This window comes from Hyla sarda, chromosome 4 (genome assembly GCF_029499605.1).
Source record: "Hyla sarda isolate aHylSar1 chromosome 4, aHylSar1.hap1, whole genome shotgun sequence".
Classification (NCBI taxonomy): Eukaryota; Metazoa; Chordata; class Amphibia; order Anura; family Hylidae; genus Hyla; species Hyla sarda.
In genome coordinates, this window is record NC_079192.1 from 44,117,718 (window position 1) to 44,141,611 (window position 23,894).

At 41.6% G+C, this 23,894-nt stretch overlaps 33 non-coding genes across 33 annotated transcripts; 15 read left to right on the forward strand and 18 right to left on the reverse strand.

Annotated features, from left to right (window-relative positions):
• Positions 1-636: 636 nt before the first annotated feature.
• On the reverse strand, positions 637-708 carry TRNAE-UUC (transfer RNA glutamic acid (anticodon UUC)). The gene has a single exon. It is a non-coding gene; the product is annotated as a tRNA-Glu (tRNA).
• Positions 709-1,643: 935 nt separating this feature from the next.
• TRNAE-UUC (transfer RNA glutamic acid (anticodon UUC)) lies at positions 1,644-1,715 on the reverse strand. The gene has a single exon. It is a non-coding gene; the product is annotated as a tRNA-Glu (tRNA).
• Positions 1,716-1,829: 114 nt separating this feature from the next.
• Positions 1,830-1,902, forward strand: TRNAM-CAU (transfer RNA methionine (anticodon CAU)). Its single transcript has one exon. It is a non-coding gene; the product is annotated as a tRNA-Met (tRNA).
• Positions 1,903-2,525: 623 nt separating this feature from the next.
• On the reverse strand, positions 2,526-2,597 carry TRNAE-UUC (transfer RNA glutamic acid (anticodon UUC)). The gene has a single exon. It is a non-coding gene; the product is annotated as a tRNA-Glu (tRNA).
• A 116-nt stretch (positions 2,598-2,713) lies between these two features.
• On the forward strand, positions 2,714-2,786 carry TRNAM-CAU (transfer RNA methionine (anticodon CAU)). Its single transcript has one exon. It is a non-coding gene; the product is annotated as a tRNA-Met (tRNA).
• Positions 2,787-3,568: 782 nt separating this feature from the next.
• TRNAE-UUC (transfer RNA glutamic acid (anticodon UUC)) lies at positions 3,569-3,640 on the reverse strand. Its single transcript has one exon. It is a non-coding gene; the product is annotated as a tRNA-Glu (tRNA).
• Positions 3,641-4,575: 935 nt separating this feature from the next.
• Positions 4,576-4,647, reverse strand: TRNAE-UUC (transfer RNA glutamic acid (anticodon UUC)). The gene has a single exon. It is a non-coding gene; the product is annotated as a tRNA-Glu (tRNA).
• A 114-nt stretch (positions 4,648-4,761) lies between these two features.
• TRNAM-CAU (transfer RNA methionine (anticodon CAU)) lies at positions 4,762-4,834 on the forward strand. The gene has a single exon. It is a non-coding gene; the product is annotated as a tRNA-Met (tRNA).
• Positions 4,835-5,755: 921 nt separating this feature from the next.
• Positions 5,756-5,827, reverse strand: TRNAE-UUC (transfer RNA glutamic acid (anticodon UUC)). The gene has a single exon. It is a non-coding gene; the product is annotated as a tRNA-Glu (tRNA).
• A 114-nt stretch (positions 5,828-5,941) lies between these two features.
• On the forward strand, positions 5,942-6,014 carry TRNAM-CAU (transfer RNA methionine (anticodon CAU)). The gene has a single exon. It is a non-coding gene; the product is annotated as a tRNA-Met (tRNA).
• Positions 6,015-6,935: 921 nt separating this feature from the next.
• Positions 6,936-7,007, reverse strand: TRNAE-UUC (transfer RNA glutamic acid (anticodon UUC)). Its single transcript has one exon. It is a non-coding gene; the product is annotated as a tRNA-Glu (tRNA).
• Positions 7,008-7,123: 116 nt separating this feature from the next.
• TRNAM-CAU (transfer RNA methionine (anticodon CAU)) lies at positions 7,124-7,196 on the forward strand. The gene has a single exon. It is a non-coding gene; the product is annotated as a tRNA-Met (tRNA).
• A 782-nt stretch (positions 7,197-7,978) lies between these two features.
• Positions 7,979-8,050, reverse strand: TRNAE-UUC (transfer RNA glutamic acid (anticodon UUC)). The gene has a single exon. It is a non-coding gene; the product is annotated as a tRNA-Glu (tRNA).
• Positions 8,051-8,985: 935 nt separating this feature from the next.
• Positions 8,986-9,057, reverse strand: TRNAE-UUC (transfer RNA glutamic acid (anticodon UUC)). Its single transcript has one exon. It is a non-coding gene; the product is annotated as a tRNA-Glu (tRNA).
• Positions 9,058-9,171: 114 nt separating this feature from the next.
• Positions 9,172-9,244, forward strand: TRNAM-CAU (transfer RNA methionine (anticodon CAU)). The gene has a single exon. It is a non-coding gene; the product is annotated as a tRNA-Met (tRNA).
• A 921-nt stretch (positions 9,245-10,165) lies between these two features.
• TRNAE-UUC (transfer RNA glutamic acid (anticodon UUC)) lies at positions 10,166-10,237 on the reverse strand. The gene has a single exon. It is a non-coding gene; the product is annotated as a tRNA-Glu (tRNA).
• Positions 10,238-10,353: 116 nt separating this feature from the next.
• TRNAM-CAU (transfer RNA methionine (anticodon CAU)) lies at positions 10,354-10,426 on the forward strand. Its single transcript has one exon. It is a non-coding gene; the product is annotated as a tRNA-Met (tRNA).
• A 782-nt stretch (positions 10,427-11,208) lies between these two features.
• Positions 11,209-11,280, reverse strand: TRNAE-UUC (transfer RNA glutamic acid (anticodon UUC)). The gene has a single exon. It is a non-coding gene; the product is annotated as a tRNA-Glu (tRNA).
• Positions 11,281-12,247: 967 nt separating this feature from the next.
• On the reverse strand, positions 12,248-12,319 carry TRNAE-UUC (transfer RNA glutamic acid (anticodon UUC)). Its single transcript has one exon. It is a non-coding gene; the product is annotated as a tRNA-Glu (tRNA).
• Positions 12,320-12,434: 115 nt separating this feature from the next.
• On the forward strand, positions 12,435-12,507 carry TRNAM-CAU (transfer RNA methionine (anticodon CAU)). The gene has a single exon. It is a non-coding gene; the product is annotated as a tRNA-Met (tRNA).
• A 921-nt stretch (positions 12,508-13,428) lies between these two features.
• On the reverse strand, positions 13,429-13,500 carry TRNAE-UUC (transfer RNA glutamic acid (anticodon UUC)). The gene has a single exon. It is a non-coding gene; the product is annotated as a tRNA-Glu (tRNA).
• A 115-nt stretch (positions 13,501-13,615) lies between these two features.
• TRNAM-CAU (transfer RNA methionine (anticodon CAU)) lies at positions 13,616-13,688 on the forward strand. Its single transcript has one exon. It is a non-coding gene; the product is annotated as a tRNA-Met (tRNA).
• Positions 13,689-14,609: 921 nt separating this feature from the next.
• Positions 14,610-14,681, reverse strand: TRNAE-UUC (transfer RNA glutamic acid (anticodon UUC)). The gene has a single exon. It is a non-coding gene; the product is annotated as a tRNA-Glu (tRNA).
• Positions 14,682-14,795: 114 nt separating this feature from the next.
• Positions 14,796-14,868, forward strand: TRNAM-CAU (transfer RNA methionine (anticodon CAU)). Its single transcript has one exon. It is a non-coding gene; the product is annotated as a tRNA-Met (tRNA).
• Positions 14,869-15,975: 1,107 nt separating this feature from the next.
• Positions 15,976-16,048, forward strand: TRNAM-CAU (transfer RNA methionine (anticodon CAU)). Its single transcript has one exon. It is a non-coding gene; the product is annotated as a tRNA-Met (tRNA).
• A 781-nt stretch (positions 16,049-16,829) lies between these two features.
• Positions 16,830-16,901, reverse strand: TRNAE-UUC (transfer RNA glutamic acid (anticodon UUC)). The gene has a single exon. It is a non-coding gene; the product is annotated as a tRNA-Glu (tRNA).
• A 114-nt stretch (positions 16,902-17,015) lies between these two features.
• On the forward strand, positions 17,016-17,088 carry TRNAM-CAU (transfer RNA methionine (anticodon CAU)). Its single transcript has one exon. It is a non-coding gene; the product is annotated as a tRNA-Met (tRNA).
• Positions 17,089-18,168: 1,080 nt separating this feature from the next.
• On the reverse strand, positions 18,169-18,240 carry TRNAE-UUC (transfer RNA glutamic acid (anticodon UUC)). The gene has a single exon. It is a non-coding gene; the product is annotated as a tRNA-Glu (tRNA).
• Positions 18,241-19,348: 1,108 nt separating this feature from the next.
• Positions 19,349-19,420, reverse strand: TRNAE-UUC (transfer RNA glutamic acid (anticodon UUC)). Its single transcript has one exon. It is a non-coding gene; the product is annotated as a tRNA-Glu (tRNA).
• Positions 19,421-19,534: 114 nt separating this feature from the next.
• On the forward strand, positions 19,535-19,607 carry TRNAM-CAU (transfer RNA methionine (anticodon CAU)). The gene has a single exon. It is a non-coding gene; the product is annotated as a tRNA-Met (tRNA).
• Positions 19,608-22,143: 2,536 nt separating this feature from the next.
• TRNAE-UUC (transfer RNA glutamic acid (anticodon UUC)) lies at positions 22,144-22,215 on the reverse strand. Its single transcript has one exon. It is a non-coding gene; the product is annotated as a tRNA-Glu (tRNA).
• Positions 22,216-22,330: 115 nt separating this feature from the next.
• Positions 22,331-22,403, forward strand: TRNAM-CAU (transfer RNA methionine (anticodon CAU)). Its single transcript has one exon. It is a non-coding gene; the product is annotated as a tRNA-Met (tRNA).
• A 1,107-nt stretch (positions 22,404-23,510) lies between these two features.
• Positions 23,511-23,583, forward strand: TRNAM-CAU (transfer RNA methionine (anticodon CAU)). The gene has a single exon. It is a non-coding gene; the product is annotated as a tRNA-Met (tRNA).
• The last annotated feature ends 311 nt before the right edge of the window (positions 23,584-23,894 follow it).

The following is a 23,894-nucleotide window of genomic DNA, read 5'->3' on the forward strand; positions in this document are numbered from 1 at the left end:
TCCAGCTGCTTAACTCTGCAGTGATCTGGTCGGCCTATGAATTTAATAATCTGAAAACTGTGAGTTTGATTCCCACACCGGGCAATTTTTCCATCTTTTGCCATGAGGTTTGGTTGACTTCTTGTCTTTAGCCATGAGAGACACAACTGGGCAATTTTCTTGTCTTTAGCCATGAGGTTTTGCTGAATTCCTTAAGAGATGGGCATGAGTTTAGCTTAGAAGGCAAGTGGACCAAATGAATGGCTTAAAGCTGTGGGGTAATGATTTTCTTTTTCCATCCACAAAGTACAACTCCAACTCCAGCTGCTTAACTCTGCAGTGATCTGGTCGGCCTATGAATTTAATAATCTGAAAACTGTGAGTTTAATCCTCACACCAGGCAATTTTTCCATCTTTTGCCATGAGGTTTGGTTGACTTCCTTAGCATCATAGAGTTAGAAAGTGGAGATGGGGACGGGTTTAGCTTTGAAGCCAAGTGGGATCTTGAGAAAATCGATATAATAAATGGCTAACAACAGATGTGTTCCGATTTCTTTCTTTTCACCCACAAAGACCAACTAGAACTCCGTCCGCTTCACTTTCAAATGACCTCACCCTCCTTTGAACTTGCCTGCAAGTTTATAAAAAAAACAAACATTCCCATACCGGGAGTCGAACCCGGGCCGCCTGGGTGAAAACCAGGAATCCTAACCGCTAGACCATATGGGACCTACTTCTGCCACTGTTTTTTTTTTTGAGGAAAAAAAAAAGTAAAAAAGTGATCTAAAATTTGTATTCTTTTGAATTATCCGCTTGGCACTGGATCATACCACCATGCAACTTGCCTCGTTAGCGCAGTAGGTAGCGCGTCAGTCTCATAATTTGAAGGTCGTGAGTTCGATCCTCACAGTGATCTGGTCGGCCTATGAATTTAATAATCCGAAAACTGTGAGTTTGATTCCCACACCGGGCAATTTTTCCATCTTTTGCCATGAGGTTTGGTTGACTTCTTGTCTTTAGCCATGAGAGACAAAACTGGGCAATTTTCTTGTCTTTAGCCATGAGGTTTTGTTGATTTCCTTAAGAGATGGGCATGAGTTTAGCTTAGAAGGTAATTTTTCCATCTTTTGCCATGAGGTTTGGTTGACTTCTTGTCTTTAGCCATGAGAGACAAAACTGGGCAATTTTCTTGTCTTTAGCCATGAGGTTTTGCTGAATTCCTTAAGAGATGGGCATGAGTTTAGCTTAGAAGGCAAGTGGACCAAATGAATGGCTTAAAGCTGTGGGGTAATGATTTTCTTTTTCCATCCACAAAGTACAACTCCAACTTCAGCTGCTTAACTCTGCAGTGATCTGGTCGGCCTATGAATTTAATAATCTGAAAACTGTGAGTTTAATCCTCACACAAGGCAATTTTTCCATCTTTTGCCACGAGGTTTGGTTGACTTCCTTAGCATCATAGAGTTAGAAAGTGGAGATGGGGATGAGTTTAGCTTTGAAGCCAAGTGGGATCTTGAGAAAATGGATATAATAAATGGCTAACAACAGATGTTTTCCGATTTCTTTCTTTTCACCCACAAAGACCAACTAGAACTCCGTCCGCTTCACTTTCAAATGACCTCACCCTCCTTTGAACTTGCCTGCAAGTTTATAAAAAAAACACATTCCCATACCGGGAGTCGAACCCGGGCCGCCTGGGTGAAAACCAGGAATCCTAACCGCTAGACCATATGGGACCTGCTTCTGCCACAGTTTTTTTGTATGAGGAAAAAAAAAAGTAAAAAAGTGATCTAAAATTTGTATTCTTTTGAATTATCCGCTTGGCACTGGATCATACCACCATGCCACTTGCCTCGTTAGCGCAGTAGGTAGCGCGTCAGTCTCATAATCTGAAGGTCGTGAGTTCGATCCTCACACGGGGCTATTTTTCTTGGCTTTAGCCATGAGGTTTGGTTGATTTCCTTAAGAGATGGGCATGAGTTTAGCTTAGAAGGCAAGTGGACCAAATGAATGGCTTAAAGCTGTGGGGTAAGGATTTTCTTTTTTCATCCACAAAGAACAACTCCAACTCCAGCTGCTTAACTCTGCAGTGATCTGGTCGGCCTATGAATTTAATAATCTGAAAACTGTGAGTTTGATTCCCACACCGGGCAATTTTTCCATCTTTTGCCATGAGGTTTGGTTGACTTCTTGTCTTTAGCCATGAGAGACAAAACTGGGCAATTTTCTTGTCTTTAGCCATGAGGTTTTGTTGATTTCCTTAAGAGATGGGCATGAGTTTAGCTTAGAAGGTAATTTTTCCATCTTTTGCCATGAGGTTTGGTTGACTTCCTTAGCATCATAGAGTTAGAAAGTGGAGATGGGGATGAGTTTAGCTTTGAAGCCAAGTGGGATCTTGAGAAAATGGATATAATAAATGGCTAACAACAGATGTGTTCCGATTTCTTTCTTTTCACCCACAAAGACCAACTAGAACTCCGTCCGCTTCACTTTCAAATGACCTCACCCTCCTTTGAACTTGCCTGCAAGTTTATAAAAAAAACACATTCCCATACCGGGAGTCGAACCCGGGCCGCCTGGGTGAAAACCAGGAATCCTAACCGCTAGACCATATGGGACCTGCTTCTGCCACAGTTTTTTTGTTGGAGGAAAAAAAAAAAAGTAAAAAAGTGATCTAAAATTTGTATTCTTTTGAATTATCCGCTTGGCACTGGATCATACCACCATGCCACTTGCCTCGTTAGCGTAGTAGGTAGCGCGTCAGTCTCATAATCTGAAGGTCGTGAGTTCGATCCTCACACGGGGCAATTTTTCTTGGCTTTAGCCATGAGGTTTTGTTGATGTCCTTAAGAGATGGGCATGAGTTTAGCTTAGAAGGCAAGTGGACCAAATGAATGGCTTAAAGCTGTGGGGTAATGATTTTCTTTTTTCATCCACAAAGAACAACTCCAACTCCAGCTGCTTAACTCTGCAGTGATCTGGTCGGCCTATGAATTTAATAATCTGAAAACTGTGAGTTTGATTCCCACACCGGGCAATTTTTCCATCTTTTGCCATGAGGTTTGGTTGACTTCTTGTCTTTAGCCATGAGAGACACAACTGGGCAATTTTCTTGTCTTTAGCCATGAGGTTTTGCTGAATTCCTTAAGAGATGGGCATGAGTTTAGCTTAGAAGGCAAGTGGACCAAATGAATGGCTTAAAGCTGTGGGGTAATGATTTTCTTTTTCCATCCACAAAGTACAACTCCAACTCCAGCTGCTTAACTCTGCAGTGATCTGGTCGGCCTATGAATTTAATAATCTGAAAACTGTGAGTTTAATCCTCACACCAGGCAATTTTTCCATCTTTTGCCATGAGGTTTGGTTGACTTCCTTAGCATCATAGAGTTAGAAAGTGGAGATGGGGACGGGTTTAGCTTTGAAGCCAAGTGGGATCTTGAGAAAATCGATATAATAAATGGCTAACAACAGATGTGTTCCGATTTCTTTCTTTTCACCCACAAAGACCAACTAGAACTCCGTCCGCTTCACTTTCAAATGACCTCACCCTCCTTTGAACTTGCCTGCAAGTTTATAAAAAAAACAAACATTCCCATACCGGGAGTCGAACGCGGGCCGCCTGGGTGAAAACCAGGAATCCTAACCGCTAGACCATATGGGACCTACTTCTGCCACTGTTTTTTTTTTTGAGGAAAAAAAAAAGTAAAAAAGTGATCTAAAATTTGTATTCTTTTGAATTATCCGCTTGGCACTGGATCATACCACCATGCAACTTGCCTCGTTAGCGCAGTAGGTAGCGCGTCAGTCTCATAATTTGAAGGTCGTGAGTTCGATCCTCACAGTGATCTGGTCGGCCTATGAATTTAATAATCCGAAAACTGTGAGTTTGATTCCCACACCGGGCAATTTTTCCATCTTTTGCCATGAGGTTTGGTTGACTTCTTGTCTTTAGCCATGAGAGACAAAACTGGGCAATTTTCTTGTCTTTAGCCATGAGGTTTTGTTGATTTCCTTAAGAGATGGGCATGAGTTTAGCTTAGAAGGTAATTTTTCCATCTTTTGCCATGAGGTTTGGTTGACTTCTTGTCTTTAGCCATGAGAGACAAAACTGGGCAATTTTCTTGTCTTTAGCCATGAGGTTTTGCTGAATTCCTTAAGAGATGGGCATGAGTTTAGCTTAGAAGGCAAGTGGACCAAATGAATGGCTTAAAGCTGTGGGGTAATGATTTTCTTTTTCCATCCACAAAGTACAACTCCAATTTCAGCTGCTTAACTCTGCAGTGATCTGGTCGGCCTATGAATTTAATAATCTGAAAACTGTGAGTTTAATCCTCACACAAGGCAATTTTTCCATCTTTTGCCACGAGGTTTGGTTGACTTCCTTAGCATCATAGAGTTAGAAAGTGGAGATGGGGATGAGTTTAGCTTTGAAGCCAAGTTGGATCTTGAGAAAATGGATATAATAAATGGCTAACAACAGATGTTTTCCGATTTCTTTCTTTTCACCCACAAAGACCAACTAGAACTCCGTCCGCTTCACTTTCAAATGACCTCACCCTCCTTTGAACTTGCCTGCAAGTTTATAAAAAAAACACATTCCCATACCGGGAGTCGAACCCGGGCCGCCTGGGTGAAAACCAGGAATCCTAACCGCTAGACCATATGGGACCTGCTTCTGCCACAGTTTTTTTGTATGAGGAAAAAAAAAAGTAAAAAAGTGATCTAAAATTTGTATTCTTTTGAATTATCCGCTTGGCACTGGATCATACCACCATGCCACTTGCCTCGTTAGCGCAGTAGGTAGCGCGTCAGTCTCATAATCTGAAGGTCGTGAGTTCGATCCTCACACGGGGCTATTTTTCTTGGCTTTAGCCATGAGGTTTGGTTGATTTCCTTAAGAGATGGGCATGAGTTTAGCTTAGAAGGCAAGTGGACCAAATGAATGGCTTAAAGCTGTGGGGTAAGGATTTTCTTTTTTCATCCACAAAGAACAACTCCAACTCCAGCTGCTTAACTCTGCAGTGATCTGGTCGGCCTATGAATTTAATAATCTGAAAACTGTGAGTTTGATTCCCACACCGGGCAATTTTTCCATCTTTTGCCATGAGGTTTGGTTGACTTCTTGTCTTTAGCCATGAGAGACAAAACTGGGCAATTTTCTTGTCTTTAGCCATGAGGTTTTGTTGATTTCCTTAAGAGATGGGCATGAGTTTAGCTTAGAAGGTAATTTTTCCATCTTTTGCCATGAGGTTTGGTTGACTTCTTGTCTTTAGCCATGAGAGACAAAACTGGGCAATTTTCTTGTCTTTAGCCATGAGGTTTTGCTGAATTCCTTAAGAGATGGGCATGAGTTTAGCTTAGAAGGCAAGTGGACCAAATGAATGGCTTAAAGCTGTGGGGTAATGATTTTCTTTTTCCATCCACAAAGTACAACTCCAACTTCAGCTGCTTAACTCTGCAGTGATCTGGTCGGCCTATGAATTTAATAATCTGAAAACTGTGAGTTTAATCCTCACACCAGGCAATTTTTCCATCTTTTGCCATGAGGTTTGGTTGACTTCCTTAGCATCATAGAGTTAGAAAGTGGAGAAGGGGATGAGTTTAGCTTTGAAGCCAAGTGGGATCTTGAGAAAATGGATATAATAAATGGCTAACAACAGATGTGTTCCGATTTCTTTCTTTTCACCCACAAAGACCAACTAGAACTCCGTCCGCTTCACTTTCAAATGACCTCACCCTCCTTTGAACTTGCCTGCAAGTTTATAAAAAAAACACATTCCCATACCGGGAGTCGAACCCGGGCCGCCTGGGTGAAAACCAGGAATCCTAACCGCTAGACCATATGGGACCTGCTTCTGCCACAGTTTTTTTGTATGAGGAAAAAAAAAAGTAAAAAAGTGATCTAAAATTTGTATTCTTTTGAATTATCCGCTTGGCACTGGATCATACCACCATGCCACTTGCCTCGTTAGCGCAGTAGGTAGCGCGTCAGTCTCATAATCTGAAGGTCGTGAGTTCGATCCTCACACGGGGCTATTTTTCTTGGCTTTAGCCATGAGGTTTGGTTGATTTCCTTAAGAGATGGGCATGAGTTTAGCTTAGAAGGCAAGTGGACCAAATGAATGGCTTAAAGCTGTGGGGTAAGGATTTTCTTTTTTCATCCACAAAGAACAACTCCAACTCCAGCTGCTTAACTCTGCAGTGATCTGGTCGGCCTATGAATTTAATAATCTGAAAACTGTGAGTTTGATTCCCACACCGGGCAATTTTTCCATCTTTTGCCATGAGGTTTGGTTGACTTCTTGTCTTTAGCCATGAGAGACAAAACTGGGCAATTTTCTTGTCTTTAGCCATGAGGTTTTGTTGATTTCCTTAAGAGATGGGCATGAGTTTAGCTTAGAAGGTAATTTTTCCATCTTTTGCCATGAGGTTTGGTTGACTTCTTGTCTTTAGCCATGAGAGACAAAACTGGGCAATTTTCTTGTCTTTAGCCATGAGGTTTTGCTGAATTCCTTAAGAGATGGGCATGAGTTTAGCTTAGAAGGCAAGTGGACCAAATGAATGGCTTAAAGCTGTGGGGTAATGATTTTCTTTTTCCATCCACAAAGTACAACTCCAACTTCAGCTGCTTAACTCTGCAGTGATCTGGTCGGCCTATGAATTTAATAATCTGAAAACTGTGAGTTTAATCCTCACACCAGGCAATTTTTCCATCTTTTGCCATGAGGTTTGGTTGACTTCCTTAGCATCATAGAGTTAGAAAGTGGAGATGGGGATGAGTTTAGCTTTGAAGCCAAGTGGGATCTTGAGAAAATGGATATAATAAATGGCTAACAACAGATGTGTTCCGATTTCTTTCTTTTCACCCACAAAGACCAACTAGAACTCCGTCCGCTTCACTTTCAAATGACCTCACCCTCCTTTGAACTTGCCTGCAAGTTTATAAAAAAAACACATTCCCATACCGGGAGTCGAACCCGGGCCGCCTGGGTGAAAACCAGGAATCCTAACCGCTAGACCATATGGGACCTGCTTCTGCCACAGTTTTTTTGTTGGAGGAAAAAAAAAAAAGTAAAAAAGTGATCTAAAATTTGTATTCTTTTGAATTATCCGCTTGGCACTGGATCATACCACCATGCCACTTGCCTCGTTAGCGTAGTAGGTAGCGCGTCAGTCTCATAATCTGAAGGTCGTGAGTTCGATCCTCACACGGGGCAATTTTTCTTGGCTTTAGCCATGAGGTTTTGTTGATGTCCTTAAGAGATGGGCATGAGTTTAGCTTAGAAGGCAAGTGGACCAAATGAATGGCTTAAAGCTGTGGGGTAATGATTTTCTTTTTTCATCCACAAAGAACAACTCCAACTCCAGCTGCTTAACTCTGCAGTGATCTGGTCGGCCTATGAATTTAATAATCTGAAAACTGTGAGTTTGATTCCCACACCGGGCAATTTTTCCATCTTTTGCCATGAGGTTTGGTTGACTTCTTGTCTTTAGCCATGAGAGACACAACTGGGCAATTTTCTTGTCTTTAGCCATGAGGTTTTGCTGAATTCCTTAAGAGATGGGCATGAGTTTAGCTTAGAAGGCAAGTGGACCAAATGAATGGCTTAAAGCTGTGGGGTAATGATTTTCTTTTTCCATCCACAAAGTACAACTCCAACTCCAGCTGCTTAACTCTGCAGTGATCTGGTCGGCCTATGAATTTAATAATCTGAAAACTGTGAGTTTAATCCTCACACCAGGCAATTTTTCCATCTTTTGCCATGAGGTTTGGTTGACTTCCTTAGCATCATAGAGTTAGAAAGTGGAGATGGGGACGGGTTTAGCTTTGAAGCCAAGTGGGATCTTGAGAAAATCGATATAATAAATGGCTAACAACAGATGTGTTCCGATTTCTTTCTTTTCACCCACAAAGACCAACTAGAACTCCGTCCGCTTCACTTTCAAATGACCTCACCCTCCTTTGAACTTGCCTGCAAGTTTATAAAAAAAACAAACATTCCCATACCGGGAGTCGAACGCGGGCCGCCTGGGTGAAAACCAGGAATCCTAACCGCTAGACCATATGGGACCTACTTCTGCCACTGTTTTTTTTTTTGAGGAAAAAAAAAAGTAAAAAAGTGATCTAAAATTTGTATTCTTTTGAATTATCCGCTTGGCACTGGATCATACCACCATGCAACTTGCCTCGTTAGCGCAGTAGGTAGCGCGTCAGTCTCATAATTTGAAGGTCGTGAGTTCGATCCTCACAGTGATCTGGTCGGCCTATGAATTTAATAATCCGAAAACTGTGAGTTTGATTCCCACACCGGGCAATTTTTCCATCTTTTGCCATGAGGTTTGGTTGACTTCTTGTCTTTAGCCATGAGAGACAAAACTGGGCAATTTTCTTGTCTTTAGCCATGAGGTTTTGTTGATTTCCTTAAGAGATGGGCATGAGTTTAGCTTAGAAGGTAATTTTTCCATCTTTTGCCATGAGGTTTGGTTGACTTCTTGTCTTTAGCCATGAGAGACAAAACTGGGCAATTTTCTTGTCTTTAGCCATGAGGTTTTGCTGAATTCCTTAAGAGATGGGCATGAGTTTAGCTTAGAAGGCAAGTGGACCAAATGAATGGCTTAAAGCTGTGGGGTAATGATTTTCTTTTTCCATCCACAAAGTACAACTCCAATTTCAGCTGCTTAACTCTGCAGTGATCTGGTCGGCCTATGAATTTAATAATCTGAAAACTGTGAGTTTAATCCTCACACAAGGCAATTTTTCCATCTTTTGCCACGAGGTTTGGTTGACTTCCTTAGCATCATAGAGTTAGAAAGTGGAGATGGGGATGAGTTTAGCTTTGAAGCCAAGTTGGATCTTGAGAAAATGGATATAATAAATGGCTAACAACAGATGTTTTCCGATTTCTTTCTTTTCACCCACAAAGACCAACTAGAACTCCGTCCGCTTCACTTTCAAATGACCTCACCCTCCTTTGAACTTGCCTGCAAGTTTATAAAAAAAACACATTCCCATACCGGGAGTCGAACCCGGGCCGCCTGGGTGAAAACCAGGAATCCTAACCGCTAGACCATATGGGACCTGCTTCTGCCACAGTTTTTTTGTATGAGGAAAAAAAAAAGTAAAAAAGTGATCTAAAATTTGTATTCTTTTGAATTATCCGCTTGGCACTGGATCATACCACCATGCCACTTGCCTCGTTAGCGCAGTAGGTAGCGCGTCAGTCTCATAATCTGAAGGTCGTGAGTTCGATCCTCACACGGGGCTATTTTTCTTGGCTTTAGCCATGAGGTTTGGTTGATTTCCTTAAGAGATGGGCATGAGTTTAGCTTAGAAGGCAAGTGGACCAAATGAATGGCTTAAAGCTGTGGGGTAAGGATTTTCTTTTTTCATCCACAAAGAACAACTCCAACTCCAGCTGCTTAACTCTGCAGTGATCTGGTCGGCCTATGAATTTAATAATCTGAAAACTGTGAGTTTGATTCCCACACCGGGCAATTTTTCCATCTTTTGCCATGAGGTTTGGTTGACTTCTTGTCTTTAGCCATGAGAGACAAAACTGGGCAATTTTCTTGTCTTTAGCCATGAGGTTTTGTTGATTTCCTTAAGAGATGGGCATGAGTTTAGCTTAGAAGGTAATTTTTCCATCTTTTGCCATGAGGTTTGGTTGACTTCTTGTCTTTAGCCATGAGAGACAAAACTGGGCAATTTTCTTGTCTTTAGCCATGAGGTTTTGCTGAATTCCTTAAGAGATGGGCATGAGTTTAGCTTAGAAGGCAAGTGGACCAAATGAATGGCTTAAAGCTGTGGGGTAATGATTTTCTTTTTCCATCCACAAAGTACAACTCCAACTTCAGCTGCTTAACTCTGCAGTGATCTGGTCGGCCTATGAATTTAATAATCTGAAAACTGTGAGTTTAATCCTCACACCAGGCAATTTTTCCATCTTTTGCCATGAGGTTTGGTTGACTTCCTTAGCATCATAGAGTTAGAAAGTGGAGAAGGGGATGAGTTTAGCTTTGAAGCCAAGTGGGATCTTGAGAAAATGGATATAATAAATGGCTAACAACAGATGTGTTCCGATTTCTTTCTTTTCACCCACAAAGACCAACTAGAACTCCGTCCGCTTCACTTTCAAATGACCTCACCCTCCTTTGAACTTGCCTGCAAGTTTATAAAAAAAACACATTCCCATACCGGGAGTCGAACCCGGGCCGCCTGGGTGAAAACCAGGAATCCTAACCGCTAGACCATATGGGACCTGCTTCTGCCACAGTTTTTTTGTTGGAGGAAAAAAAAAAAAGTAAAAAAGTGATCTAAAATTTGTATTCTTTTGAATTATCCGCTTGGCACTGGATCATACCACCATGCCACTTGCCTCGTTAGCGTAGTAGGTAGCGCGTCAGTCTCATAATCTGAAGGTCGTGAGTTCGATCCTCACACGGGGCAATTTTTCTTGGCTTTAGCCATGAGGTTTTGTTGATGTCCTTAAGAGATGGGCATGAGTTTAGCTTAGAAGGCAAGTGGACCAAATGAATGGCTTAAAGCTGTGGGGTAATGATTTTCTTTTTTCATCCACAAAGAACAACTCCAACTCCAGCTGCTTAACTCTGCAGTGATCTGGTCGGCCTATGAATTTAATAATCTGAAAACTGTGAGTTTGATTCCCACACCGGGCAATTTTTCCATCTTTTGCCATGAGGTTTGGTTGACTTCTTGTCTTTAGCCATGAGAGACACAACTGGGCAATTTTCTTGTCTTTAGCCATGAGGTTTTGCTGAATTCCTTAAGAGATGGGCATGAGTTTAGCTTAGAAGGCAAGTGGACCAAATGAATGGCTTAAAGCTGTGGGGTAATGATTTTCTTTTTCCATCCACAAAGTACAACTCCAACTCCAGCTGCTTAACTCTGCAGTGATCTGGTCGGCCTATGAATTTAATAATCTGAAAACTGTGAGTTTAATCCTCACACCAGGCAATTTTTCCATCTTTTGCCATGAGGTTTGGTTGACTTCCTTAGCATCATAGAGTTAGAAAGTGGAGATGGGGACGGGTTTAGCTTTGAAGCCAAGTGGGATCTTGAGAAAATCGATATAATAAATGGCTAACAACAGATGTGTTCCGATTTCTTTCTTTTCACCCACAAAGACCAACTAGAACTCTGTCCGCTTCACTTTCAAATGACCTCACCCTCCTTTGAACTTGCCTGCAAGTTTATAAAAAAAACAAACATTCCCATACCGGGAGTCGAACCCGGGCCGCCTGGGTGAAAACCAGGAATCCTAACCGCTAGACCATATGGGACCTACTTCTGCCACTGTTTTTTTTTTTGAGGAAAAAAAAAAGTAAAAAAGTGATCTAAAATTTGTATTCTTTTGAATTATCCGCTTGGCACTGGATCATACCACCATGCAACTTGCCTCGTTAGCGCAGTAGGTAGCGCGTCAGTCTCATAATTTGAAGGTCGTGAGTTCGATCCTCACAGGGGGCAATTTTTCTTGGCTTTAGCCATGAGGTTTTGTTGATTTCCTTAAGAGATGGGCATGAGTTTAGCTTAGAAGGCAAGTGGACCAAATGAATGGCTTAAAGCTGTGAGGTAAGTATTTTCTTTTTTCATCCACAAAGAACAACTCCAACTCCAGCTGCTTAACTCTGCAGTGATCTGGTCGGCCTATGAATTTAATAATCTGAAAACTGTGAGTTTGATCCCCACACCGGGCAATTTTTCCATCTTTTGACATGAGGTTTGGTTGACTTCTTGTCTTTAGCCATGAGAGACAAAACTGGGCAATTTTCTTGTCTTTAGCCATGAGGTTTTGCTGAATTCCTTAAGAGATGGGCATGAGTTTAGCTTAGAAGGCAAGTGGACCAAATGAATGGCTTAAAGCTGTGGGGTAATGATTTTCTTTTTCCATCCACAAAGTACAACTCCAACTCCAGCTGCTTAACTCTGCAGTGATCTGGTCGGCCTATGAATTTAATAATCTGAAAACTGTGAGTTTAATCCTCACACCAGGCAATTTTTCCATCTTTTGCCATGAGGTTTGGTTGACTTCCTTAGCATCATAGAGTTAGAAAGTGGAGATGGGGATGAGTTTAGCTTTGAAGCCAAGTGGGATCTTGAGAAAATGGATATAATAAATGGCTAACAACAGATGTGTTCCGATTTCTTTCTTTTCACCCACAAAGACCAACTAGAACTCCGTCCGCTTCACTTTCAAATGACCTCACCCTCCTTTGAACTTGCCTGCAAGTTTATAAAAAAAACACATTCCCATACCGGGAGTCGAACCCGGGCCGCCTGGGTGAAAACCAGGAATCCTAACCGCTAGACCATATGGGACCTGCTTCTGCCAAAGTTTTTTTGTATGAGGGAAAAAAAAAAGTAAAAAAGTGATCTAAAATTTGTATTCTTTTGAATTATCCGCTTGGCACTGGATCAAACCACCATGCCACTTGCCTCGTTAGCGCAGTAGGTAGCGCGTCAGTCTCATAATCTGAAGGTCGTGAGTTCGATCCTCACACGGGGCAATTTTTCTTGGCTTTAGCCATGAGGTTTTGTTGATTTCCTTAAGAGATGGGCATGAGTTTAGCTTAGAAGGCAAGTGGACCAAATGAATGGCTTAAAGCTGTGGGGTAATGATTTTCTTTTTTCATCCACAAAGAACAACTCCAACTCCAGCTGCTTAACTCTGCAGTGATCTGGTCGGCCTATGAATTTAATAATCTGAAAACTGTGAGTTTGATTCCCACACCGGGCAATTTTTCCATCTTTTGCCATGAGGTTTGGTTGACTTCTTGTCTTTAGCCATGAGAGACAAAACTGGGCAATTTTCTTGTCTTTAGCCATGAGGTTTTGTTGATTTCCTTAAGAGATGGGCATGAGTTTAGCTTAGAAGGTAATTTTTCCATCTTTTGCCATGAGGTTTGGTTGACTTCTTGTCTTTAGCCATGAGAGACAAAACTAGGTAATTTTCTTGTCTTTAGCCATAAGGTTTTGCTGAATTCCTTAAGAGATGGGCATGAGTTTAGCTTAGAAGGCAAGTGGACCAAATGAATGGCTTAAAGCTGTGGGGTAATGATTTTCTTTTTCCATCCACAAAGTACAACTCCAACTCCAGCTGCTTAACTCTGCAGTGATCTGGTCGGCCTATGAATTTAATAATCTGAAAACTGTGAGTTTAATCCTCACACCAGGCAATTTTTCCATCTTTTGCCATGAGGTTTGGTTGACTTCCTTAGCATCATAGAGTTAGAAAGTGGAGATGGGGATGAGTTTAGCTTTGAACCCAAGTGGGATCTTGACAAAATCGATATAATAAATGGCTAACAACAGATGTGTTCCGATTTCTTTCTTTTCACCCACAAAGACCAACTACAACTCCATCCGCTTCACTTTCCAATGACCTCACCCTCCTTTGAACTTGCCTGCAAGTTTATAAAAAAAACACATTCCCATACCGGGAGTCGAACCCGGGCCGCCTGGGTGAAAACCAGGAATCCTAACCGCTAGACCATATGGGACCTACTTCTGCCACTGTTTTTTTGTTTGAGGAAAAAAAAAAAGTAAAAAAGTGATCTAAAATTTGTATTCTTTTGAATTATCAGCTTGGCACTGGATCATACCACCATGCCACTTGCCTCGTTAGCGCAGTAGGTAGCGCGTCAGTCTCATAATCTGAAGGTCGTGAGTTCAATCCTCACACGGGGCAATTTTTCTTGGCTTTAGCCATGAGGTTTTGTTGATTTCCTTAAGAGATGGGCATGAGTTTAGCTTAGAAGGCAAGTGGACCAAATGAATGGCTTAAAGCTGTGGGGTAATGATTTTCTTTTTTCATCCACAAAGAACAACTCCAACTCCAGCTTCTTAACTCTGCAGTGATCTGGTCGGCCTATGAATTTAATAATCCGAAAACTGTGAGTTTGATTCCCACACCGGGCAATTTTTCCATCTTTTGCCATGAGGTTTGGTTGACTTCTTGTCTTTAGCCATGAGAGACAAAACTGGGCAATTTTCTTGTCTTTAGCCATGAGGTTTTGTTGATTTCCTTAAGAGATGGGCATGAGTTTAGCTTAGAAGGTAATTTTTCCATCTTTTGCCATGAGGTTTGGTTGACTTCTTGTCTTTAGCCATGAGAGACAAAACTGGGCAATTTTCTTGTCTTTAGCCATGAGGTTTTGCTGAATTCCTTAAGAGATGGGCATGAGTTTAGCTTAGAAGGCAAGTGGACCAAATGAATGGCTTAAAGCTGTGGGGTAATGATTTTCTTTTTCCATCCACAAAGTACAACTCCAACTTCAGCTGCTTAACTCTGCAGTGATCTGGTCGGCCTATGAATTTAATAATCTGAAAACTGTGAGTTTAATCCTCACACAAGGCAATTTTTCCATCTTTTGCCACGAGGTTTGGTTGACTTCCTTAGCATCATAGAGTTAGAAAGTGGAGATGGGGATGAGTTTAGCTTTGAAGCCAAGTGGGATCTTGAGAAAATGGATATAATAAATGGCTAACAACAGATGTTTTCCGATTTCTTTCTTTTCACCCACAAAGACCAACTAGAACTCCGTCCGCTTCACTTTCAAATGACCTCACCCTCCTTTGAACTTGCCTGCAAGTTTATAAAAAAAACACATTCCCATACCGGGAGTCGAACCCGGGCCGCCTGGGTGAAAACCAGGAATCCTAACCGCTAGACCATATGGGACCTGCTTCTGCCACAGTTTTTTTGTATGAGGAAAAAAAAAAGTAAAAAAGTGATCTAAAATTTGTATTCTTTTGAATTATCCGCTTGGCACTGGATCATACCACCATGCCACTTGCCTCGTTAGCGCAGTAGGTAGCGCGTCAGTCTCATAATCTGAAGGTCGTGAGTTCGATCCTCACACGGGGCTATTTTTCTTTTCTTTAGCCATGAGGTTTGGTTGATGTCCTTAAGAGATGGGCATGAGTTTAGCTTAGAAGGCAAGTGGACCAAATGAATGGCTTAAAGCTGTGGGGTAATGATTTTCTTTTTTCATCCACAAAGAACAACTCCAACTCCAGCTGCTTAACTCTGCAGTGATCTGGTCGGCCTATGAATTTAATAATCTGAAAACTGTGAGTTTGATTCCCACACCGGGCAATTTTTCCATCTTTTGCCATGAGGTTTGGTTGACTTCTTGTCTTTAGCCATGAGAGACAAAACTGGGCAATTTTCTTGTCTTCAGCCATGAGGTTTTGTTGATTTCCTTAAGAGATGGGCATGAGTTTAGCTTAGAAGGTAATTTTTCCATCTTTTGCCATGAGGTTTGGTTGACTTCTTGTCTTTAGCCATGAGAGACAAAACTGGGCAATTTTCTTGTCTTTAGCCATGAGGTTTTGCTGAATTCCTTAAGAGATGGGCATGAGTTTAGCTTAGAAGGCAAGTGGACCAAATGAATGGCTTAAAGCTGTGGGGTAATGATTTTCTTTTTCCATCCACAAAGTACAACTCCAACTCCAGCTGCTTAACTCTGCAGTGATCTGGTCGGCCTATGAATTTAATAATCTGAAAACTGTGAGTTTAATCCTCACACCAGGCAATTTTTCCATCTTTTGCCACGAGGTTTGGTTGACTTCCTTAGCATCATAGAGTTAGAAAGTGGAGATGGGGATGAGTTTAGCTTTGAAGCCAAGTGGGATCTTGAGAAAATGGATATAATAAATGGCTAACAACAGATGTGTTCCGATTTCTTTCTTTTCACCCACAAAGACCAACTAGAACTCCGTCCGCTTCACTTTCAAATGACCTCACCCTCCTTTGAACTTGCCTGCAAGTTTATAAAAAAAACACATTCCCATACCGCGAGTCAAACCCGGGCCGCCTGGGTGAAAACCAGGAATCCTAACCGCTAGACCATATGGGACCTGCTTCTGCCACAGTTTTTTTGTTGGAGGAAAAAAAAAAGTAAAAAAGTGATCTAAAATTTGTATTCTTTTGAATTATCCGCTTGGCACTGGATCATACCACCATGCCACTTGCCTCGTTAGCGCAGTAGGTAGCGCGTCAGTCTCATAATCTGAAGGTCGTGAGTTCGATCCTCACACGGGGCAATTTTTCTTGGCTTTTGCCATGAGGTTTTGTTGATTTCCTTAAGAGATGGGCATGAGTTTAGCTTAGAAGGCAAGTGGACCAAATGAATGGCTTAAAGCTGTGGGGTAAGGATTTTCTTTTTTCATCCACAAAGAACAACTCCAACTCCAGCTGCTTAACTCTGCAGTGATCTGGTCGGCCTATGAATTTAATAATCTGAAAACTGTGAGTTTGATCCTCACTTTGGGCAATTTTTCCATCTTTTGCCATGAGGTTTGGTTGACTTCTTGTCTTTAGCCATGAGAAACACAACTGGGCAATTTTCTTGTCTTTAGCCATGAGGTTTTGCTGAATTCCTTAAGAGATGGGCATGAGTTTAGCTTAGAAGGCAAGTGGACCAAATGAATGGCTTAAAGCTGTGGGGTAATGATTTTCTTTTTCCATCCACAAAGTACAACTCCAACTCCAGCTGCTTAACTCTGCAGTGATCTGGTCGGCCTATGAATTTAATAATCTGAAAACTGTGAGTTTAATCCTCACACCAGGCAATTTTTCCATCTTTTGCCATGAGGTTTGGTTGACTTCCTTAGCATCATAGAGTTAGAAAGTGGAGATGGGGATGAGTTTAGCTTTGAAGCCAAGTGGGATCTTGAGAAAATGGATATAATAAATGGCTAACAACAGATGTGTTCCGATTTCTTTCTTTTCACCCACAAAGACCAACTAGAACTCCGTCCGCTTCACTTTCAAATGACCTCACCCTCCTTTGAACTTGCCTGCAAGTTTATAAAAAAAAACACATTCCAATACCGGGAGTCGAACCCAGGCCGCCTGGGTGAAAACCAGGAATCCTAACCGCTAGACCATATGGGACCTGCTTCTGCCACAGTTTTTTTGTATGAGGAAAAAAAAAAGTAAAAAAGTGATCTAAAATTTGTATTCTTTTGAATTATCCGCTTGGCACTGGATCATACCACCATGCCACTTGTCTCGTTAGCGCAGTAGGTAGCGCGTCAGTCTCATAATCTGAAGGTCGTGAGTTCGATCCTCACACGGGGCAATTTTTCTTGGCTTTAGCCATGAGGTTTTGTTGATTTCCTTAAAAGATGGGCATGAGTTTAGCTTAGAAGGCAAGTGGACCAAATGAATGGCTTAAAGCTGTGGGGTAAGGATTTTCTTTTTTCATCCACAAAGAACAACTCCAACTCCAGCTGCTTAACTCTGCAGTGATCTGGTCGGCCTATGAATTTAATAATCTGAAAACTGTGAGTTTGATCCTCACTTTGGGCAATTTTTCCATCTTTTGCCATGAGGTTTGGTTGACTTCTTGTCTTTAGCCATGAGAGACACAACTGGGCAATTTTCTTGTCTTTAGCCATGAGGTTTTGCTAAATTCCTTAAGAGATGGGCATGAGTTTAGCTTAGAAGGCAAGTGGACCAAATGAATGGCTTAAAGCTGTGGGGTAATGATTTTCTTTTTCCATCCACAAAGTACAACTCCAACTCCAGCTGCTTAACTCTGCAGTGATCTGGTCGGCCTATGAATTTAATAATCTGAAAACTGTGAGTTTGATCCTCACTTTGGGCAATTTTTCAATCTTTTGCCATGAGGTTTGGTTGACTTCTTGTCTTTAGCCATGAGAGACACAACTGGGCAATTTTCTTGTCTTTAGCCATGAGGTTTTGCTGAATTCCTTAAGAGATGGGCATGAGTTTAGCTTAGAAGGCAAGTGGACCAAATGAATGGCTTAAAGCTGTGGGGTAATGATTTTCTTTTTCCATCCACAAAGTACAACTCCAACTCCAGCTGCTTAACTCTGCAGTGATCTGGTCGGCCTATGAATTTAATAATCTGAAAACTGTGAGTTTAATCCTCACACCAGGCAATTTTTCCATCATTTGCCATGAGGTTTGGTTGACTTCCTTAGCATCATAGAGTTAGAAAGTGGAGATGGGGACGAGTTTAGCTTTGAAGCCAAGTGGGATCTTGAGAAAATCGATATAATAAATGGCTAACAACAGATGTGTTCCGATTTCTTTCTTTTCACCCACAAAGACCAACTAGAACTCCGTCCGCTTCACTTTCAAATGACCTCACCCTCCTTTGAACTTGCCTGCAAGTTTATAAAAAAAACAAACATTCCCATACCGGGAGTCGAACCCGGGCCGCCTGGGTGAAAACCAGGAATCCTAACCGCTAGACCATATGGGACCTACTTCTGCCACTGTTTTTTTGTTTGAGGAAAAAAAAAAGTAAAAAAGTGATCTAAAATTTGTATTCTTTTGAATTATCCACTTGGCACTGGATCATACCACCATGCAACTTGTCTCGTTAGCGCAGTAGGAAGCGCGTCAGTCTCATAATCTGAAGGTCGTGAGTTCGATCCTCACAGGGGGCAATTTTTCTTGGCTTTAGCCATGAGGTTTTGTTGATTTCCTTAAGAGATGGGCATGAGTTTAGCTTAGAAGGCAAGTGGACCAAATGAATGGCTTAAAGCTGTGGGGTAAGGATTTTCTTTTTTCATCCACAAAGAACAACTCCAACTCCAGCTGCTTAACTCTGCAGTGATCTGGTCGGCCTATGAATTTAATAATCTGAAAACTGTGAGTTTGATTCCCACACCGGGCAATTTTTCCATCTTTTGCCATGAGGTTTGGTTGACTTCTTGTCTTTAGCCATGAGAGACAAAACTGGGCAATTTTCTTGTCTTTAGCCATGAGATTTTGTTGATTTCCTTAAGAGATGGGCATAAGTTTAGCTTAGAAGGTAATTTTTCCATCTTTTGCCATGAGGTTTGGTTGACTTCTTGTCTTTAGCCATGAGAGACAAAACTGGGCAATTTTCTTGTCTTTAGCCATGAGGTTTTGCTGAATTCCTTAAGAGTTGGGCATGAGTTTAGCTTAGAAGGCAAGTGGACCAAATGAATGGCTTAAAGCTGTGGGGTAATGATTTTCTTTTTCCATCCACAAAGTACAACTCCAACTTCAGCTGCTTAACTCTGCAGTGATCTGGTCGGCCTATGAATTTAATAATCTGAAAACTGTGAGTTTAATCCTCACACCAGGCAATTTTTCCATCTTTTGCCACGAGGTTTGGTTGACTTCCTTAGCATCATAGAGTTAGAAAGTGGAGATGGGGATGAGTTTAGCTTTGAAGCCAAGTGGGATCTTGAGAAAATGGATATAATAAATGGCTAACAACAGATGTGTTCCGATTTCTTTCTTTTCACCCACAAAGACCAACTAGAACTCCGTCCGCTTCACTTTCAAATGACCTCACCCTCCTTTGAACTTGCCTGCAAGTTTATAAAAAAAACACATTCCCATACCGGGAGTCGAACCCGGGCCACCTGGGTGAAAACCAGGAATCCTAACCGCTAGACCATATGGAACCTGCTTCTGCCACAGTTTTTTTGTATGAGGAAAAAAAAAAGTAAAAAAGTGATCTAAAATTTGTATTCTTTTGAATTATCCGCTTGGCACTGGATCATACCACCATGCCACTTGCCTCGTTAGCGCAGTAGGTAGCGCGTCAGTCTCATAATCTGAAGGTCGTGAGTTCGATCCTCACACGGGGCAATTTTTCTTGGCTTTAGCCATGAGGTTTTGTTGATTTCCTTAAGAGATGGGCATGAGTTTAGCTTAGAAGGCAAGTGGACCAAATGAATGGCTTAAAGCTGTGGGGTAAGGATTTTCTTTTTTCATCCACAAAGAACAACTCCAACTCCAGCTGCTTAACTCTGCAGTGATCTGGTCGGCCTATGAATTTAATAATCTGAAAACTGTGAGTTTGATTCCCACACCGGCCAATTTTTCCATCTTTTGCCATGAGGTTTGGTTGACTTCTTGTCTTTAGCCATGAGAGACAAAACTGGGCAATTTTCTTGTCTTTAGCCATGAGGTTTTGTTGATTTCCTTAAGAGATGGGCATGAGTTTAGCTTAGAAGGTAATTTTTCCATCTTTTGCCATGAGGTTTGGTTGACTTCTTGTCTTTAGCCATGAGAGACAAAACTGGGCAATTTTCTTGTCTTTAGCCATGAGGTTTCGCTGAATTCCTTAAGAGATGGGCATGAGTTTAGCTTAGAAGGCAAGTGGACCAAATGAATGGCTTAAAGCTGTGGGGTAATGATTTTCTTTTTCCATCCACAAAGTACAACTCCAACTCCAGCTGCTTAACTCTGCAGTGATCTGGTCGGCCTATGAATTTAATAATCTGAAAACTGTGAGTTTAATCCTCACACCAGGCAATTTTTCCATCTTTTGCCATGAGGTTTGGTTGACTTCCTTAGCATCATAGAGTTAGAAAGTGGAGATGGGGATGAGTTTAGCTTTGAAGCCAAGTGGGATCTTGAGAAAATGGATATAATAAATGGCTAACAACAGATGTGTTCCGATTTCTTTCTTTTCACCCACAAAGACCAACTACAACTCCATCCGCTTCACTTTCCAATGACCTCACCCTCCTTTGAACTTGCCTGCAAGTTTATTAAAAAAACACATTCCGATACCGGGAGTCGAAAAGTGGACCAAATGAATGGCTTAAAGCTGTGGGGTAATGATTTTCTTTTTTCATCCACAAAGAACAACTCCAACTCCAGCTGCTTAACTCTGCAGTGATCTGGTCGGCCTATGAATTTAATAATCAGAAAACTGTGAGTTTGATTCCCACACCGGGCAATTTTTCCATCTTTTGCCATGAGGTTTGGTTGACTTCTTGTCTTTAGCCATGAGAGACAAAACTGGGCAATTTTCTTGTCTTTAGCCATGAGGTTTTGTTGATTTCCTTAAGAGATGGGCATGAGTTTAGCTTAGAAGGTAATTTTTCCATCTTTTGCCATGAGGTTTGGTTGACTTCTTGTCTTTAGCCATGAGAGACAAAACTGGCAATTTTCTTGTCTTTAGCCATGAGGTTTTGCTGAATTCCTTAAGAGATGGGCATGAGTTTAGGCCCGAACCCGGGCCGCCTGGGTGAAAACCAGGAATCCTAACCGCTAGACCATATGGGACCTACTTCTGCCACAGTTTTTTTGTATGAGGAAAAAAAAAAGTAAAAAAGTGATCTAAAATTTGTATTCTTTTGAATTATCCGCTTGGCACTGGATCATAACGCCATGCCACTTGCCTCGTTAGCGCAGTAGGTAGCACGTCAGTTTCATAATCTGAAGGTCGTGAGTTCGATCCTCACAGGGGGCAATTTTTCTTGGCTTTAGCCATGAGGTTTTGTTGATTTCCTTAAGAGATGGGCATGAGTTTAGCTTAGAAGGCAAGTGGACCAAATGAATGGCTTAAAGCTGTGGGGTAAGGATTTTCTTTTTTCATCCACAAAGAACAACTCCAACTCCAGCTGCTTAACTCTGCAGTGATCTGGTCGGCCTATGAATTTAATAATCTGAAAACTGTGAGTTTGATTCTCATACCGGGCAATTTTTCCATCTTTTGCCATGAGGTTTGGTTGAATTCTTGTCTGTAGCCATGAGAGACAAAACTGGGCAATTTTCTTGTCTTTAGCCATGAGGTTTTGTTGATTTCCTTAAGAGATGGGCATGAGTTTAGCTTAGAAGGTAATTTTTCCATCTTTTGCCATGAGGTTTGGTTGACTTCTTGTCTTTAGCCATGAGAGACAAAACTGGGCAATTTTCTTGTCTTTAGCCATGAGGTTTTGCTGAATTCCTTAAGAGATGGGCATGAGTTTAGCTTAGAAGGCAAGTGGACCAAATGAATGGCTTAAAGCTGTGGGGTAATGATTTTCTTTTTCCATCCACAAAGTACAACTCCAACTCCAGCTGCTTAACTCTGCAGTGATCTGGTCGGCCTATGAATTTAATAATCTGAAAACTGTGAGTTTAATCCTCACACCAGGCAATTTTTCCATCTTTTGCCATGAGGTTTGGTTGACTTCCTTAGCATCATAGAGTTAGAAAGTGGAGATGGGGATGAGTTTAGCTTTGAAGCCAAGTGGGATCTTGAGAAAATGGATATAATAAATGGCTAACAACAGATGTGTTCCGATTTCTTTCTTTTCACCCACAAAGACCAACTAGAACTCCGTCCGCTTCACTTTCAAATGACCTCACCCTCCTTTGAACTTGCCTGCAAGTTTATAAAAAAAACACATTCCCATACCGGGAGTCGAACCCGGGCCGCCTGGGTGAAAACCAGGAATCCTAACCGCTAGACCATATGGGACCTGCTTCTGCCACAGTTTTTTTTGTTGGAGGAAAAAAAAAAGTAAAAAAGTGATCTAAAATTTGTATTCTTTTGAATTATCCGCTTGGCACTGGATCATACCACCATGCAACTTGCCTCGTTAGCGCAGTAGGTAGCGCGTCAGTCTCATAATCTGAAGGTCGTGAGTTCGATCCTCACAGGGGGCAATTTTTCTTGGCTTTAGCCATGAGGTTTTGTTGATTTCCTTAAGAGATGGGCATGAGTTTAGCTTAGAAGGCAAGTGGACCAAATGAATGGCTTAAAGCTGTGGGGTAAGGATTTTCTTTTTTCATCCACAAAGAACAACTCCAACTCCAGCTGCTTAACTCTGCAGTGATCTGGTCCGCCTATGAATTTAATAATCTGAAAACTGTGAGTTTGATTCCCACACCGGGCAATTTTTCCATCTTTTGCCATGAGGTTTGGTTGACTTCTTGTCTTTAGCCATGAGAGACAAAACTGGGCAATTTTCTTGTCTTTAGCCATGAGGTTTTGTTGATTTCCTTAAGAGATGGGCATGAGTTTAGCTTAGAAGATAATTTTTCCATCTTTTGCCATGAGGTTTGGTTGACTTCTTGTCTTTAGCCATGAGAGACACAACTGGGCAATTTTCTTGTCTTTAGCCATGAGGTTTTGCTGAATTCCTTAAGAGATGGGCATGAGTTTAGCTTAGAAGGCAAGTGGACCAAATGAATGGCTTAAAGCTGTGGGGTAATGATTTTCTTTTTCCATCCACAAAGTACAACTCCAACTCCAGCTGCTTAACTCTGCAGTGATCTGGTCGGCCTATGAATTTAATAATCTGAAAACTGTGAGTTTAATCCTCACACCAGGCAATTTTTCCATCTTTTGCCATGAGGTTTGGTTGACTTCCTTAGCATCATAGAATTAGAAAGTGGAGATGAGGATGAGTTTAGCTTTGAAGCCAAGTGGGATCTTGAGAAAATCAATATAATAAATGGCTAACAACAGATGTGTTCCGATTTCTTTCTTTTCACCCACAAAGACCAACTACAACTCCATCCGCTTCACTTTCCAATGACCTCACCCTCCTTTGAACTTGCCTGCAAGTTTATAAAAAAAACACATTCCGATACCGGGAGTCGAACCCGGGCCGCCTGGGTGAAAACTAGGAATCCTAACCGCTAGACCATATGGAACCTACTTCTGCCACTGTTTTTTTGTTTGAGGAAAAAAAAAAGTAAAAAAGTGATCTAAAATTTGTATTCTTTTGAATTATCAGCTTGGCACTGGATCATACCACCATGCCACTTGCCTCGTTAGCGCAGTAGGTAGCGCGTCAGTCTCATAATCTGAAGGTCGTGAGTTCAATCCTCACATGGGGCAATTTTTCTTGGCTTTAGCCATGAGGTTTTGTTGATTTCCTTAAGAGATGGGCATGAGTTTAGCTTAGAAGGCAAGTGGACCAAATGAATGGCTTAAAGCTGTGGGGTAATGATTTTCTTTTTTCATCCACAAAGAACAACTCCAACTCCAGCTGCTTAACTCTGCAGTGATCTGGTCGGCCTATGAATTTAATAATCTGAAAACTGTGAGTTTGATTCCCACACCGGGCAATTTTTCCATCTTTTGCCATGAGGTTTGGTTGACTTCTTGTCTTTAGCCATGAGAGACAAAACTGGGCAATTTTCTTGTCT